The sequence below is a fragment of the Podarcis gaigeae genome, assembly GCF_964106915.1.
Source record: "Podarcis gaigeae genome assembly, chromosome: 4".
Taxonomy (NCBI): domain Eukaryota; kingdom Metazoa; phylum Chordata; class Lepidosauria; order Squamata; family Lacertidae; genus Podarcis; species Podarcis gaigeae.
Window position 1 is genome coordinate 99,282,429 of NC_139677.1, and position 12,118 is coordinate 99,294,546.

Below are 12,118 nucleotides of genomic sequence, written 5' to 3' on the forward strand. Positions count from 1 at the left end.
GAGCTGCAAATTCCCAAGGGAAACTGTGTTTCAGTTCACATCTTGGTTTGGAAAGAGTGAATTAGTTACATTTGCATTAAAATCTGAATAGAATGGATTTATACCCCACCTCTAGTCCCATTCTCTGGGAAACAAGGGCATTTGGAGCACATGAAAACTTAAGGAAGATGCTGAAATCCTCAAAAATCCTCAGAAATTATGTCCAGCCGTTCTAAATGTAAGTCTCCTTGCCAAAATCCCTAAGCTCTTTGAAGTTATACAGGTGCAACTCCACATTCATGCATTCAGTTATTATTAGAACCTGACTTTCTTGTCCTGTTCTGAAACTGGAATGGACTCCAGTTTGGTTTGGCTGGTGCTGGGCAGATACTTCCCCATAAACCAAATTCTAGTGGATGCAGGGTAAGAGCCATCCTGAAACAAATAATAATAATAATAATAATAATAATAATAATAATAATAATTTTTTATTTATACCCTACCCATCTGGCTGGGTTTCCCCAGCCACTCTGGGCGGCTCCCAACAGAATATTAATAATAAAAAAGTGACCACATCAAACATTAAAAGCTTCCCTAAACAGGGCTGCCTTCAGATGTCTTCTAAAAGTCAGATAGTTGTTTATTTCCTTGACATCCGATGGGAGGGCATTCCACAGGGCGGGCGCCACCACTGAGAAGGCCCTCTGCATGGTTCCCTGTAACTTCACTTCTCGCAGGGAGGGAATCGCCAGAAGACCCTCAGAGCTGGACCTCAGTGTCTGGGCCGGACGATGGGGGTGGAGACACTCCTTCAGGTGTACAGGGCCAAGGCCATTTAGGGCTTTCAAGGTCAGCACCAACACTTTGAATTGTGCTTGGAAACGTACTGGGAGCCAGTATAGGTCTTTCAGGACCGGTGTTATATGGTCTCGGTGGCCACTCCCAGTCACTAGTCTAGCTGCCGTATTCTGGATTATTTGTAGTTTCTGGGTCACCTTCAAAGGTAGCTCCACCTAGAGCGCATTGCAGTAGTCCAAGCGAGACACTGTGATGGAAGCCAGAGCGTACAGAAATGCTGTTTTAACTTCCCACAGTGGACCTCAGCGTCCGGGCAGAACAATGGGGGTGATGCTCCTCCAGGTATACAGGGCCAAGGCCATTTAGGGCTTTCAAGGTCAGCACCAACACTTTTAATTGTGCTCAGAAACATACTGGGAGCCAATGTAGGTCTTTCAGGACTGGTGTGAAGTTGGCTGCTTACATATGTAATCAACAAAGCAGCCCCACTGCAGGAAGTCGGTGGCCATGGAGAGCTTTAAAGAGGTCTCGTGTTTCAAGACATCTTTGCCTCCCGCTATGAAGGAGCAACATGATCCAATGCACTCCAAAAGGGGTTTGGAAGATGGAGGGGATTATAAACACCAGCCTCCTGAGAGTGACCTGGTCACGCTGTCTTCTCTGCCCAGGTCTCATCAAGCATTCATCTGCGGGGTGTGACGTGTGGCTGACATAAGTTTTAGAAGCAACCACTTCACTGCACCCCGGCTAGAGAAGCCGATGGACTCTCTGACCTTTCTTGGAGCCGCGCTGAGATTCAAGAGCAAGGACTTGTGTTTTCCTTTACTTTTTTAGAACAACGCATGTCAGTGGATGGGGCATAAGGGGAAGCGTAGGACCTCTGTTGGGGGACACGTCATGCTCCTTTTAGAGTAGTGGGTCCAGCTTTGGTCAAAGGTGCACTCGGCTCTCACCTGTGTGATGGTGCAGTAAAAAAGAAGAAGAGGTTAATGGCACTCTAGGGTGAATCAACAGAAGTATAGTGTCCTGATCAAGGGAAGTAATATAGTCTCTCTCTCTCTCTCTCTCTCTCTCTCTCTCATTTGCTTTTCTATTTTATCATATCATCCATGTACAATGTATACTGTGTTACAGTCAAACACATGGTAATAAGAAAGAAAGAAAAAGGTAGCATAAATATAAAACCTATGTATGAATAATAATAATAGGAGGGACGCAGGTGGCGCTGTGGGTTAAAGCCTCAGCGCCTAGGACTTGCCGATCGAAAGGTCGGCGGTTCGAATCCCTGCGGCGGGGTGCGCTGCCGCTGCTCGGTCCCAGCGCCTGCCAACCTAGCAGTTCGAAAGCACCTCCGGGTGCAATTAGATAAATAGGGACCGCTTACCAGCGGGAAGGTAAACGGCGTTTCCGTGTGCGGCTCTGGCTCGCCAGAGCAGCGATGTCACGCTGCCCACGTGACCCGGAAGTGTCTCCGGACAGCGCTGGCCCCTGGCCTCTTGAGTGAGATGGGCGCACAACCCCAGAGTCTGTCAAGACTGGCCCGTACGGGCAGGGGTACCTTTACCTTTATGAATAATAATAGCAACATAACTTATTCCTCCAATTTATTTGACTCATAAAGGTAAAGGTAAAGGGACCCCTGACCATTAGGGCCAATCATGACCGACTCTGGGGTTGCGGCACTCATCTCGCTTTATTGGCCGGGGGAGCGGGCGTACAGCTTCTGGGTCATGTGGCCAGCATGACTAAGCCGCTTCTGGCGAACCAGAGCAGCGCACAGAAACGCTGTTTACCTTCCTGCCGGAGCGATACCTATTTATCTACTTGCACTCTGACGTGCCTTCAAACTGCTAGGTGGGCAGGAGCTGGGACCCAGCAACAGGAGCTCACCCCGTCACGGGGATTCAAACCGCCAACCTTCTGATCGGCAAGTCCTAGGCTCTGTGGTTTAACCCACAGCACCAACCACATCCCATTATTTGACTCTTATAAACCTTAATGTTAATTCCCCTACCACTTTCCCCCTAGTTTCCTATCTTTTGCAGGTTTGCGGAGAGCCAGTGTGGTGTAGTGGTTAAGAGTGGTAGATTTGTAATCTGGGGAACCGGGTTCGCTTCCCCGCTCCTCCACATGCAGCTGCTGGGTGACCTTGGGCCAGTCACACTTTTCTGAAGTCTCTCAGCCCCACTCACCTCACAGGGTGTTTGTTGTGGGGGAGGAAGGGAAAGGAGAATGTTAGCCGCTTTGAGACTCCTTCGGGTAGTGATAAAGCGGGATATCAAATCCAAACTCCTCCTCCTCCTCCTCCTCCTCCTCCTCCTCCTCCTCCTCCTCCTCCTCTTCTTCTTCTTCTTCTTCTTCTCAACTGTGTTTTCTTGCTCTACTAAGTAGTTCCCATTACCATACACTCTCCCACTGCTGAGTATCCCCCCCCCCACAGTCTGTTACACTTTTCTTGATATAGTATTTTTCCATATAATCTATATGGAATGTCCAGTCCTCTTTTAAATTCTTGTCATCTTTATTTCTTAATCTATTTGTCATGCAGGCAAGTTCCAATATTTTAAGATGCCATTCTTCTCTTGATGGTACTGTATCTGTTCTCCACTTTTGTGCTACCAAAATTTGAGCCGCTGTAGTCCCATACTTACAGGACGTGGGTGGCGCTGTGGGTTAAACCACAGAGCCTAGGACTTGCGATCAGAAGGTCGGTGGTTCGAATCCCCACGACGGGGTGAGCTCCCGTTGCTTGGTCCCTGCTCCTGCCAACCTAGCAGTTCGAAAGCACGTCAAAGTGCAAGTAGATAAATAGGTACCACCCTGGCGGAAAGGTAAACAGCATTTCTGTGTGCTGCTCTGGTTCGCCAGAAGCGGCTTAGTCATGCTGGCCACATGACCCGGAAGCTGTACGCCGGCTCCCTCAGCCAATAAAGCGAGATGAGGACCGCAACCCCAGAGTCGGTCACGACTGGATCTAATGGTCAGGGGTCCCTTTACCTTTACTAGCCACATCCAAAAAGTAGTTTGATTGGGGTGGGGGGCTGTTTCTGTTGTTATTATTCCCAGAAGGAAAGCTTCTGGGTTTTTTGGAAAGCTTCTTTTAAGCATTTTCTTAAATTCGTTGGCACATTTTTTCATTCATAGTGGTCTTTCAGAATAATAAAAGAATTCTGGGTGATGGTCTATGACTAAGGTATTAGTTCCACACTATTCTGTCTTGGTTGGACCTCACCTGGAATCCTGTCTCCAGTTGTAGGTGCCACAATTTGAGAAGGATATTGACAAACTGGAAAGCGTAATGCTAGTGGTCAACAAAAGACTCCCTCAAGGCAAATGTAAAAAAATGTAGTATAAACACTGACAACTGGGAAACACTTGCCTGTGAGTGCTCCAGTTGGAGAACAGCCTTTGCCAAAGGTGTCATGGGCTTTGAAGACGCTCAAACTCAGAACGAAAGGGAGAAACATGCTAAGAGGAAGGCATGTTTGGCAAATCCACACCGTGATCAACTCCCACCCAGAAACCAATGTCCTCACTGTGGAAAGATGTGTGGATCCAGAATTGGCCTCCACAGTCACTTACGGACTCACTGTTAAGACCGTGTTCATGGAAGACAATCTCACTCGGCTACGAGGGATCACCAAAGAAGAAGAGGAAGAAGTTGAGTTGGAGCTTAGGATTGCCCTGGGTAATATGTGTCCCAGGACACACTGAGCACATTCTAGGCCAGAAATGGGGAAGACAATTACTTGGAAGACAATCTTACTTGGCTACGAGGCATCGCCAAAGAAGAAGAAGAAGAAGATTCTGCCTTGGTCAGACCATACCTGTGGTCCTGTGTCCAGTTCTGGGTGCTGCAATTTGAGAAGGATATTGATAAGCTGGAACGTGTGCAGAGGAGGGTGACCAAGATAACCAAGGGTCTGGAAACCAAGCCTTATAATGAACGGTTGAAGGAGCTGGGTATCTTTAGCCTGGAAAAGAAGAGACTGAGAGGAGATATGATAGACATCTTCAACTATCTCAAGGGCTGTCACATGGAAGATGGAGCAAGCTTGTTTTCTCCTGCTCTGGAAGCTCAGAGAGGCGATGTCTTCAAGTTATAAGAAAGGAGATTCCGACTAAACTTTCGGGTAAAAACTTTCTGAAGGTAAGAGCTGTTCGGCAGTGAAACAGACTCCCACAGGAGGTGATGGACTCTCCTCCCTTGGAGGTTGGAAGGCCATCTGTCAGGTTTTTTTTAAAAAATCTGTGGTTCCTTTATTCCAGGAAATAGACAACTCTTGGTGTCCCAACTCTACGATTCTATTATTCTAAAGTCCTCCATCTCTCTCCCTCTCTGTCTGCCTCCCATTTCCATACACAAAGTTTGACCCTCAGCACCTTGAAAACCGTAAGACTCTCAGAGGGGGGAAAGTATTAAAAGTCTATAAACCAGTGAAGTAATATAATACGCTCCCAGTAACCGCATAAACATGTGTGTGTAATAATAAGTTATTAAGAACCCGCAAGCCGCTGTGTCAGAGCTCGCAGGCTGGCACGCTTCAGAAATTTGGTAGGTTTTTTTTTTGCATATTTATGTATGTAGTTTCCACCCTTCCGAGAACTGACCTGCCAAATCTGGGAAGGACTCCAAAAAATGTGTGTCAATGGCGGGTGAAGGACACCAGCGGTGGATTGCGGTGGATGGGGAGACGGAGCGTTGCCATTTCCCCGAATTTTGGAACTGACTGATCAAAGGTTAGCACAGCTGGAGATGGAGGCAAGAAATCCTTCAGAGGCACTGAAGGATAAATTGGATAATCTTGATCGAAGATGGGCACCCAATGGAAAGCCACTTCCGCCCTGCAGAGGAGGTGGGGTTGCGGGCTTCACGGGCCCAGCCCCGGCACGATTGGGAGACTCTGCAGCCGCATCACCCCCTGGCCATCCAATCGGCTGGCTCTGGGGGCGTGGCCTGCCCTATTTAAGGCAGGCGTGGCCGGGGATCTCCCTCTTTTGCCCCACCTACCAGTTGTTCCTGTTTCCCACCATCCCACCCTTTAAGGTTTTCGTTCCTTGACTTTGCTATGGACCTTGTTTTGTTGCCATTGAGGGGCCTGGTAGGAATTTTCCCACTTGGCAAATTGGCACCAGCCACTTGGTTTTCGCCTACCTCATAGCAAATCGTCACAACTTTCTTGGTATTAGCAGTTAGGCATTGGTATTGCTCTGTAGATGGAAGAGGAGAGGTAGCGCCATCACCTGCCCCACATATTGAAGGGCAGTCCGGTAAAGGATTATGGGGGGTGTGGCCCTGTCCGAAGCCTATGGAGGTGAGGGCCTAAGGCACGCCCCCTAGTGGTGACCCCGGAGGAGTTCCAAGTTGATTTGCATCAGCAGGACTCCCCCTACTGGCAGTTAACCCTTCCCAGAGTTCAAGCGGATGGGCTGAAGTCAGATAGTCAGTTAGGACCAATGCCCAAGCCAATACCGCTCATCACCTGTAACCAATAAAGTTGTGGCCTTATTTAGCCCATTAACCTTAATAACTGTGTCATGTGTCTTTATTTCCGCTGGAGGGGGGGGACTCACCACGCAGCTAGGATTGTGTACAGCTCTCCATCTTATTCACATATAAATTTATTAAATTTACACACACACCCTTTCCTCTCAAAGGAGTAAACCCATCCAAAAGAGAATGCAATTAAAACTTCTCAAAAACATTTTTTTTAAAAAAAACAACAACCTTCTAAAAGGAGTTTAAGACTCCTTAAAAAACAGTTGAAGAAATCCCAGCTAATAATTTCAGGGTTGCTATAGATGGTACCTAACCCCTGTAAAATTAGCAAAGATATATCAGAATAGTGATAATCTATGTTGGAAATGTAAAGAAAAAGAAGGTACCTTATATCATATGTGGTGGACCTGCCCCAAGGTGAAAGACTTCTGGGAGAAGATTTATAATGAATTGAAAAAAATGCTGAAATATACATTTACTAAGAAACCAGAGGCCATTCTTCTTGGAATAACAGGTTTGAAATTGCCCAAGAAAGATGTTAGACTGTTTTTGTATGCCACAACCGCAGCTAGAATTTTGCTAGCTAAGAATTGGAAAACACAAGAAGTCCCAACAGTGGAGGAATGGCAGATGAAGATGATGGACTTTTCGGAGCTAGCCGACCTGACTGGAAGAGTCCGCGACCAGAAGGAGGAGGAGTACCAGGAGGAATGGAGGAAATTCAAAGACTATTTAGTTAAATATGCTAAGGTAATTTAAATAGAAATACTTGCAAAATCTAGATAGGCTTAGGATTTAAATATGTGATGTTATAGAATAATATGTTTAAATTTAAAATGAAAAGAAAGAAAGACGTTAATTGATTAAGTAAATTTTATGAGAAATTTGTTTTGGAAAACCGTTATAATGATATATATTGAAACTCAGCCAGTTTGTTATTAAGAGTGGAATAATTACAGTTAGGATTTATGTTTGTTTGTTTATAAATTTCAGGAAATCAATAAAAAAATTTGGGGGGGGGGAATAATAATAATTTCTGGGTTTTCAGGAACAGGTCTTTCATCCACCAAGTCCCTGGGTAAACAGGAATAGATTTAGGTTCTTCCATAAAGTCAATGGTGCGGGAGACAAAGGCCTTGGAGGGGTGGTGTTTCCACACAAATGGGGAGCCACCATCAAGAAGGCCCTGTCAGGACGTCACCACCAACTGGCCAATTTCATGCATCCCTTGCCCTGATTTCATGTGGGTGGCAAGGAGGGAGAGTGATAAAAAGAGAATAAAGAAGGGAGGGAAGGGGATGGCCCCATAATGTTTCTCTCCAGCCTTGGCTGCTTCCAGTATCATCCATCTCCCCCACTCCTTTGAGGACCCGAGGGAATATGGTCCTCAACAGCAACAAGAAGATTGCCCTTATCCTTGATCTGGATTTATCCGGGAATTGAGAAGGCATTTCCAGAGCAGCCGCCATGGGGAATGTGGGTGGTGTCTTGATTAAGTGAGACTTCATAACTTTTACTGGAATATGGACTGATTCAAAACACATTGAAGTCTCGCTAAGCCCGTAACAGATAAACATCCCTTGTGGTGCATGATTCAATAATACAGTACTGTGGTTCCACCCCCCACTTTTCTTACAATGAATAATCAACATGCAACCTCAGCTTGCAATGTTAGAAACCCCAACACAGAGCTTTTTTTATTTTGATGGTGTGTCCTTTTGTCTCAAGATGGGAAGAAACTTCTCTTCTGGACGCTACAGGAAACAGGCCATGTGTGGCCTGTGTGTGTCTATTTGACCATCAGAATCCTCTGAAGGATATTTCTGCTCCATATCCCGCCTCTATCTGAAGATAAATAAATTATTATTATTAAGACATCTGAAGGCAGCCCTGTGAAGAAGAAGAAAAAGAAGAAGAGGAGGAGGAGGAGGAGTTTGGATTTGATATCCCGCTTTATCACTACCCTGAGGAGTCTCAAAGCGGCTAACAATCTCCTTTTCCCTTCCTCCCCCACAACAAACACTCTGTGAGGTGAGTGAGGCTGAGAGACTTCAGAGAAGTGTGACTGGTCACCCAGCAGCTGCATGTGGAGGAGCGGGGAAGCGAACCCAGTTCACCAGATTACGAGTCCACTGCTTTTAACCAATACACCACACTGGATCATAGGGAAGCGTTTAATGTTGTTGTTGTTTAGTCGTTTAGTCGTGTCCGACTCTTCGTGACCCCATGGACCAGAGAACGCCAGGCACCTCTGTCCTCCACTGCCTTCCGCAGTTTGGTCAAACTCATGCTGGTAACCTCAAAAACACTATCCAACCATCTCGTCCTCTGCCGTCCCCTTCTCCTTGTGCCCTCCATCTTTCCCAACATCAGGGTCTTCTCCAGGGAGTCTTCTCTTCTCATGAGGTGGCCAAAGTATTGGAGCCTCAGCTTCACAATCTGTCCTTCCAGTGAGCACTCAGGGTTGATTTCCTTCAGTATGGAGAGGTTTGATCTTCTTGCAGTCCATGGGACTCTCAAGAGTCTTCTCCAGCACCATAATTCAAAAGCATCAATTCTTCGGCGATCAGCCTTCTTTATGGTCCAGCTCTCACTTCCATACATCACTACTGGGAAAACCATAGCTTTAACTATACAAACCTTTGTTGGCAAGGTGATGTCTCTACTTCTCAAGATGCTGTCTAGGCCTGTCATTGCCCTTCTCCCAAGAAGCAGGCGTCTTTTAATTTTGTGGCTGCTGTCACCATCTGCAGTGATCATGGAGCCCAAGAAAGTAAAATCTCTCACTGCCTCCATTTCTTCCCCTTCTATTTGCCAGGAGGTGATGGGACCAGTGGCCATGATCTTCGTTTTTTTGATGTTGAGCTTCAGACCATATTTTGCGCTCTCCTCTTTCACCCTCATTAAAAGGTTCTTTAATTCCTCCTCAGTTTCTGCCATCAAGGTTGTGTCATCTGCATATCTGAGGTTGTTGATATTTCTTCCGGCAATCTTAATTCCGGCTAGGGATTCATCCAGCCCAGTCTATGTTTAATAGACTATTGCATTTTAATATTTTGATGGAAACTGCCCAGAGTGGCTGGGGAAGCCTTTTCCACCACATCGGTAACTTTTCATCTTTGACGTATCTAATTCTCCTGTCTTTTGATGATATTCCTTTTTTTAAAAAATACATTTTTATTCAAGTTATATAAAGACAAGTAAAAATAAACAAATACAACAAATACAACAACAAAAAATACAACAGTGTCTTTTGATGATATTCCTAACGTTCCAGGGCGTGTTGTGGACGTGTGCCAGGATGCGGGAGGTGCTGTGGTCTAAACCACTGAGCCTCTTGGGCTTGCCAATCAGAAGGTCGGCAGTTCAAATCCCCGCGACGGGGTGAGCTCCCGTTGCTCTCTCCCAGCTCCTGCCAACCTAGCAGTTTGAAAGCACACCAGTGCAAGTAGATAAATAGGCACGGCTGCAGCGGGAAGATAAACAGTGTTTCTATGTGCTCTGGTTTCCACTATGGAATGCTGTCTGTGGACAAATGCCGGCTCCTCAGCCTGAAAAGCGAGATGAGCACCACAACCCCATAGTCACCTTCTACTGAACTTAACCAGGCAGGGGGTCTTCTCGGTAGTGGCACCTGCCCTATAGAACGCCCTCCCACCAGATGTCAAAGAGAAAAATAACTACCAAACTTTTAGAAGACATCTGAAGGCAGCCCTGTTTAGGGAACCTTTTAATGTTTAATAGATTGTTGTATTTTAATATTCTGTTGGAAGATTATTGTATTTTAATATTCTGTTGGAAGCCGCCCAGAGTGGCTGGGTAAACCCAGCAAGATGGGTGGGGTATAAATAAATATATTATTATTATTATTATTATTATTATTATTATTATTATTAAACTGCTACCTTTTTTTTTTACCTTTACCTTTGTTGTCCATAAGCTGTTGGTGTTTCTCTGTGTCATGGCCCAATTCTCCGCTCCATAACACATCACAAGTAACATGCACGTATCAAACACTTCCGTAATCAACTCTAAGGAAATGTTTCCGTTTTTCAACATGAAGCTGAAAAAAGCCGCCCATGATTGTTTCATTGTCCTTTTCATTTCTACTGTTTGGTTTTCTCTTCTCAGCATGATTTCTAAGCAAATATGTAATTCACCTTGCTCTGTTTCTTTATTTTCTAATTGTAGTTCATTCTCTTCTTGATATAAGTCATAGGTAAAGGTAAAGGGACCCCTGACCATTAGGTCCAGTCGTGGCCGACTCTGGGGTTGCGGCACTCATCTTGCTTTATTGGCCAAGGGAACCGGCGTACAGCTTCCGGGTCACAAGCCAGCATGACTAAGCCGCTTCTGGCGAACCACAGCAGCACACGGAAACGCCGTTTACCTTCCCGCCGGAGTGGTACCTATTTATCTACTTGCACCTTGACGTGCTTTCGAACTGCTAGGTTGGCAGGAGCAGGGACTGAGCAACGGGAGCTCACCCCGTAGCGGGGATTCGAACCGCCGACCTTCTGATCGGCAAGTCCTAGGCTCTGTGGTTTAACCCACAGCACCACCCGCGTCCCTGATATAAATCATATCAATTATCAAATGCAAAATCTTGCACTATCGTGCCCACCTCTGCTCCCTTTACTGGTGATGCGTTTTCCCTACTCTGGGGAGCCACTACAAGTCAGAGTAGACAGCTTGCAAGTTCCACCACTGGCTCATAATGACACGGCTTGGGTATGGAAACCATTATCCTCAAGCAGAGACAGCAGGCAGTGGAGGAGAAATATTCCACAACGATTATGAGACGTTTTTATTCTCAGCGGGAAGCAGAGTCACTGTCGAGAAAGGGGCTGGGTCCGTTTGTCTGCAGCCTTTGTTATTTTCCTCCAGACCCGACGTCGCTCAGCAGATGGTAGCAAAATTTGACATCTCCCGGCTATCCTGTCTGCTTACGGCTGGACACTCTCAAAAGGGAATGGCTTCTGGCGGCTTGTTAAAGTTTGTTGCTGCCCCATCCCTCTGCTGGATCCACTTCATGCCTTTCCAAATAAGATCTGTCTTGTGTGCTTGGTGCCCATACGCACAGCTGGCCTGTTCAAAAACATTCCAGAAAAGGGAGAAAAGAGAAAAGGTCGATGCAATAAAAGAGGATTGCAGAGTCATCCAGAATCATAGAGTTGGAGGTCATCTGTTTCAACCCCTGAAATATTGGAATCGCAGCTAAAGAATTCCTGACAGATGGTCATCCTATTGGTGTTTCGCAACTTTGACCTATTTCAGGATCTTAGCCAGACCCAGTTGAATATAGCTGTGATGGCCTGGGATTCAGACTCGGAGGCTGAACCTGAGGAATCCCAGCCTGCACAGGATTCCCCGCCTCCAGAATCAGCTGAGCCGGGGCTGGGGCTTGAACCTGAAGGGCCCTCACCTGTGCTGGATCCTCAGGTGCAGGCACCAGCTGAGTCTGCTCTGGCTCCTGAGGTGATGGAGGACCCATTGCCTGCAGGTGCTCCACTCTCAGCCCCGTCAGGGGAAGCTGAGGTTGCCTCTGGGTCCAGTAACCCTCCAGCCTCTCCTGAGTTGCAGAGGCTCAGGGCAAAGAGGCGGAGGGAACTAAGTTCCTGCAGGAGGAGTGCTCATCTCCAGGCCAGGAGAGGTGAGTCATCTGTGGACTGGGGCCACCCTATGTCTCGGGGCAGATAAAAGCCAGCCAGCCCAGTCCCAGGTTGCAGGAGCAACATTGTTGGTAGGCTGTTCCTGCTGGCACCCTGACCTGCTCTTCTGCCAGAGCTCCTGACCTCACCCGACTCCCTGCCTTGGACCCAGCTTCAGCTTTGATGGACA

At 46.7% G+C, this 12,118-nt stretch overlaps 1 long non-coding RNA gene across 1 annotated transcript; it reads right to left on the reverse strand.

Annotated features, from left to right (window-relative positions):
- Positions 1-11,069: 11,069 nt before the first annotated feature.
- On the reverse strand, positions 11,070-11,844 carry LOC310842720. Its single transcript, XR_014563320.1, has 2 exons — positions 11,703-11,844; positions 11,070-11,365 (listed from the first exon to the last, which is right to left on the reverse strand). It is a non-coding gene; the product is annotated as an uncharacterized lncRNA (long non-coding RNA).
- Positions 11,845-12,118: the final 274 nt, after the last annotated feature.